This window comes from Orycteropus afer, unplaced genomic scaffold, assembly GCF_000298275.1.
Source record: "Orycteropus afer afer isolate SDZICR_OR568_19922 unplaced genomic scaffold, OryAfe1.0 scaffold01056, whole genome shotgun sequence".
NCBI classification, from domain to species: Eukaryota; Metazoa; Chordata; class Mammalia; order Tubulidentata; family Orycteropodidae; genus Orycteropus; species Orycteropus afer.
This window is the reverse complement of record NW_006922643.1, coordinates 314,453-320,638: the sequence shown is the minus strand read 5'-3', so window position 1 is coordinate 320,638 and position 6,186 is coordinate 314,453.

The following is a 6,186-nucleotide window of genomic DNA, read 5'->3' as shown; positions in this document are numbered from 1 at the left end:
CTAAAGAATAATGTAGAATCTGCAAAACACTGCATAACATGGATGAACTTGGAGGACATTATGCTGAGTGAAATAAGTCAATCACAAAAGGACAAATAATTGTGTTAGTCCATTATTGTAAAAGTTAAGGAAAGGTTTATCTATTGGAGGAAATTTTCTTTGTTGGTTACCAGGGGTGGGAGGGTAGGGTAGGAAATACTGTTAGAGAGATAGAGATAAGTTTTGATTTGGGTGAAGAGAAGGGCAATGTACCAGATGGGAGTGATCAATAGAGTGGCATTGAGGAAGAGAAAGACAGAGAGAGGTACGTGGGAAGTACAGACAACAAAGATGAACCCTTTTGCGCATATAGTACGGCATGGTCAGTTAAGGCAAACCCAGGTATATGGCTGGATAGATGGATGGACAGGGTGAAATATTAGGTATGTATATGAAGTGGAGAGTGCACCTGCACCCGAGAACATGTGTAGGGTTGGCAGACAATGGTCCAATAACTTTATGTGTATGATCTGAATTCCCGGGTGTATACTGGGGCTGACAAGGCGCAAGGTTGTAGTCACTGCTTGGTCACAGCCAGCTACCCAGAGGGACTGAGTAGATGAAACTGTGGGCTTGGGACCATAGTTGCAGAGGACGTCAACCTCAACTGGCATAACATACTAAACAAAACAGTGTTCCACCTCCTACTGTGGCGAGTAGCGACTGGGATCTTAATAGCTTGCAAGCTGCCATCTAGATGCAACAATGGGTCTCTCCTCATCCAGAGCAAAGAAGAAAGAAGAAAACCAAAAATTCATGGAAAAAATTATTCCTAGGGACTGGTACACCATTCGATCTGCAGCTATTCGACTATGAGACCAGAAGAATTAGATGTTGCCCACCTACTACTGTCAACCACTTGGAAAAGGATCTTTGTAGGAGATTCTGGAAAGACAGAATAATGTGGAACAAAACTCACAATCATTTGGGGGAAAAAAAACAAAACGGGAAACAGGTTTGCTGACCCAATAGAGCCTTGTGGAACCACTGAGACTATGGCCCCTAGCTGCCCCTCAGGTCTGGAATTGAACGCACACCTGTGGCTTCCAGCCAAACAGTAGACAGGCATATGAGTTGAACATTTACCTGAGGTAGAGACACTCCTTGGAGAGAACAAGCATGAGAGAAAGAAGGGTTGCTTATGCACAGGGAGACAGCTCAAGGGGTAGGAGTGCATGGAGAGATGGACACAGGGAAGAGGTAACTATTGGGAGGAAGAAGGAGGGGACATGTTGCATTGTGGTAAATGAACATAGGTCAATGTCATGAAACAAAGTGTATGTGAACTGCTATATAGAAAGCTCTGTAAATTTTCACCCAAATCACAATAAAAAGAAAGAAAAAAAAAACCATAATCATCTGATTCCATCATGGGAATAACCATATCACAACAGCTTAAACCACACAGAATTGTGGTCCAGCCAAGTTGACACACAGCGCCAACAATCACAGTCCACCCCTTGTCTACTTGGCAACTGTACGCATCTTCCTAACCATATATAATCTCTAAATAAGGATAATTATACAGTCATATTTGCACCTAACATGATACGCTAACACACATACAACCAAAATGCATTAACCTTATTTACATTTCACAGTTCATAACAGAAGGAAACAAAAATATTTGATGCACATATACAATGAAGAAATAGAACAATCATGGTCCTCGTTTCTGCAGCTCGTCACGTGGTCGTAGCTGATATTCAGAACTACCTTCTTCCACCACCCATTCTGTATTTTCCTTGCCCTCAGCAAGCACCTCAGCTGGTCGTGGTTCTTTGCCTGGTGGGGTGACCCAAACTTTCATTCCTTAAGAGTCTGGGCCGTTAGCAGTCATATCAGAATTGGGTTGCTGTAATTTTCCATTGACTTTAATCACAGGGCATGGTAGTACTAAGAGACTCCTAAAGTATCTACTGTATTCCAGACATACTCATCTTCCTCTCCATTATGTAAAGCCAATCCAATTTCCCCTTGGTAATCAGGATCTATCACACTAGATAGTACAGTAATGCCCTTCTTTGTCTGTTGATCCAGAGGCATGAGGAAGCCAAAATGGCCGGGTGGCATTCTTAATTTCCAGTTCAATGCAATCAGTATTGTGTCTCCAGGTGGGAGTGTTCCTACCTTTGGGACTAAGATCTCCAGACCTGCAGAGCATAGTGTAGCAGGGACTGGAAGCAAAATTTTTTTTGAGTGGGTCACTAGGGATAATAGTGAGTGGTACCACTCCTGTTTCTGCCCCTTGGTTCCACGACCCATGAATCCTGGCTATTGGGGAAACAGAACTATATATTGGATGCTGGTTTAGAGCATATACAGCCTCCTGGAGAACATTGCCTGAACCCTTCAAGGTATTGCCACCTAGCTGGCACCATATTTGTGTTTTATTTAAAAGGCCATTCCATCTTTGTATCAAGCCAGCTGCTTCAGGATGATGGGGAACATGGTATGACCAGTGAATTCCATGAGCATAAGCCCATTCCTGCCCTTCATTTGCTGTGAAATGAGTCCCTTGATCCAAAGCAATGCTGTGTGGGATACCATGATGGTGGATAAGGCATTTTGTAAGTCCAAGGATGGTAGTTTTAGCAGAAGCATTGCATGCAGGGGAAGCAAATCCATATCCAGAATAAGTATCTATTCTAGTAAGAGCAAAACACTGTCCTTTCCATGATGGAAGTGGTCCAATGTAATCCACCTGCCACCACGTTTCTGGCTGATCACCCCGAGGAATGGTTCCATATCACGAACTCAGTGTTGTTCTCTGCTGTTGGCAGATTGGGCACTCAGCCATGGCAGTAGCCAAATCAGCCTTGGTAAGCGGGAGTCCATGTTGCTGAGCTCATGCATAACCTCCATCCCTGCCACCATGGCCACTTTGTTTATGAGCTCATTGAGCAATGACAGGAGTAGCTGGGGAAAACGGACAGCTGATTTCCACTGAACATGTCATCCAATCCACCTGATTGTTAAAAGTCCTCCTCTGCCGAGGTCACCTTCTGGTGGACATTCACATGAGACACAAACACCTTGATGCTTTTGGCCCATTCAGAGAGATCTGTCCACATACCTCTTCCCCATACATCCTTTTCACCAGTCTTCCAATCATGCTCCTTCCAAGTCCCAGACCATCCAGCTAAGCCATTAGCCACAGCCCATGAATCTGTATATAATCGCACATCTGGCCATTTCTTATTTCAAGCAAAGTGAACAGCCATATGCACAGCTTGAAGTTCTGCCCATTGGAAGGATTTCCCCTCACCACTGTCCTTTAAGGAAGTCCAAGAAAGGGGCTGCATTGCCGCTGCTGTCCACTTTCGAATGGTGCCTGCATATCGCGTAGAACCATCTGTAAATGAGGCACGAGTTTTCTCTTCCTCAGTCAACTGATCATAAGGAACTCCCCATGAGGCCATAGGTGTAGAGTAGGAGAGGGAAGGTAATGGGACTGGGGTAGAGACCATAGGCATTTGGGCCACTTCCTTATGCAACTTTCTTGTGCTTTCAGTTCCTGCTCGAGCCCAATCTCTGATATACCACTTCCATTTAACGATGGAGTGCTGCTGTGCATGTCCAACTCTATGACTCTGTGGGTCAGACAACACCCAGTTCATGATGGGCAGGTCAGGCCTCATGGTGACTGGGTGGCCCATGGTTAGGCATTCAGTCTCTCCTGAAGCCCAGTAACAAGCCAAAAGCTGTTTCTCAAGAGGAGAGTAGTTATCTTCAGAGGATGGTGGGGCTTTGTTCCAAAACCCTAAGGGTCTGCGTTGCGATTCACCAATAGGGACCGGCCAAAGACTCCCAACAGCATCTCTGTCTACTACAGACACTTCAAGCACCATTGGATCAGGTGGATCATATGGCCCAAGTGGCAGAGCAGCTTGCACGGCAGCCTGAACCTGTTGCAGGGCCTTCTATTGCTCTGGGCTCCACTCAAAACTAGCAGCTTTGCGAATCACTTGATAAATAGGCCGCAGCAACACACCCAAATGAGGGATATGTTGCCTCCAAAATCCAAAGAGGCCCACCAGATGTTGTGCCTCCTTTTTAGTTGTGGGGGAAGCCAGATACAATAACTTACCCTTCACTTTAGTAGGAATATCTTGACATGCGCTACACCATTGGACCCCTAGAAATTTCACTGAGGTAGAAGGTGCCTGAATTTTTGTTGGCTTAATTTCCCAAACTCTAGTATGCATATGTCTCACCAATAAGTCTAGAGTCATTGATACTTCTTCTTTACTAGGTCCAATCAGCATAATGTCATCAATATAATGAACCAGCGTGATATATTGTGGGAGGGAAAGAAGATCAAGATCCCTACAGACTAAATTATGACATAGTGCCAGGGGGTTGATATACCCTTGAGGAAGGACTGTGAAAGTATACTATTGGCCTTGCCAGCTGAAGTCAAACTGCTTCTGATGGTCTTTTAAATTGGTATCTAGAAAAAGGCATTGGCCAGATTAATAGTATCAGGAGATGTACTAATTTGCTCAAGCAATGAAACCACTTCAGGAACAGCAGCTGCAATTGGAGTCACCACCTGATTAAGTTTACTATAATCTACTGTCATTCTCCAAGATCCATCTGTTTTTTGCACAGGCCAAATAGGTGAGTTAAATGTGGTTGTGATGGGAATCATCACCCCTGCATCCATCAGGTCCTTTATGGTGGCAGTAATCTCTGCAACCCCTCCAGGGATGTGGTACTGCTTTTGATTTACTATTTTTGTAGGTGGAGGCAGTTCTAATGGCTTCCACTTGGCTTTTCCTACCATAATATCCCTTACTCCACATGTCATGGGCCCAATGTGGGAATTCTGCCAATTGTTGAGTGTATCTAGTCCAATTGTGCATTTTGGCACAGGGGAAATCACTACAGGATGGGTTCGGGGATCCACTGGACCCACTGTGAGACACACCTTAGCTAAGACTGCATCAATAACTTGACCTCCATATGCCCCCACTCTGACTGGTGGGCCACAGTGACACTTTGGGTCTCCTGGAATTAGTGTCAATTCAGAGCCAGTGTCCAGTAATCCCCAAAAAGTCTGATTATTTCCTTTTCCCCAGTTAACAGTCACTCTCGTAAAGGGCCTCAGATCCCTGTGGGGAAGGCTAGGAGAAAGACTGACATTATAGATTTTTGGGAATGTAGTGGGGTCCTTCCTCAAAGGGACCTGGCCTCCCCTTCATTCAAGGGGTTGTGGGTCTTTAAACGGACTCAAGTCTAGGAATTGATTGAGAGGTTGTGACTCTGTATTCTGGCGATTCAATCTAGGTTGCTGTTCACATGACCTGGAATTCTTCTGTCTATACAGATCAAGTAAATATTTAGTAGGTTTGCCATGTATTTCACTGCTAGGAACACCATGAGCAAGTAGCCAATGCCGTAATTCCACCCATGTCAGACTATTCTGATTACTGTTCTGACTCTGCTGTCCATTATGGTAACCACGCCTACTTTGCCTTTGTCGATTAACTGCTGCCACTTCACCCCTACTACCACGGGGTCCAATCAGCCCCATCGTAGTTAAGTGTCTTAGTTCAGTTAGGGCAGTTCCCATTGTCAAATCAGGTTTACATAAAATAGCAATCACAGCAGTCTTCAAGGATGCTGGAGCTCCCTTCACAAATTCATTCCTCACTGTACTGGTGAAAGGCGTGCCTTCTGGGCTCTCCATTTCTGGCTCTAGGAGTCTAATCTGATAAATCCATTCTAACAGGCCAATTTCCCTAGGCCTCTGAATACCTTCTTCTCCATTAAACCAAGGCAGGTCTGGTACTTCAACTTGACTTAAGGTAGGCCACCACATAATCCATGTCTCAGTAAGCCAACCAAATAAACTATTAGATCCTTTCCTAACCTCTTGAGCTGAGACATTGAATGAAGAATCCATACTTAGTGGACCTAAATCAATAAACTCAGACTGATCCAACCTTATTCCTTGCACCATTATCCCACACCCTTGGTAGCCATTCCCATACATATTCTTCAGGTTTCTGTCTGTACATGTTAGCAAAATGAAGTAGGTCTTTCAGGGTATAGCGTATCACCTCCTAAGTCACACTTTCTATTTCACCTTTTGGGGCTCGCTTGGACTTGACTCTAGTTATGGGTCTTGTAGCAACAATG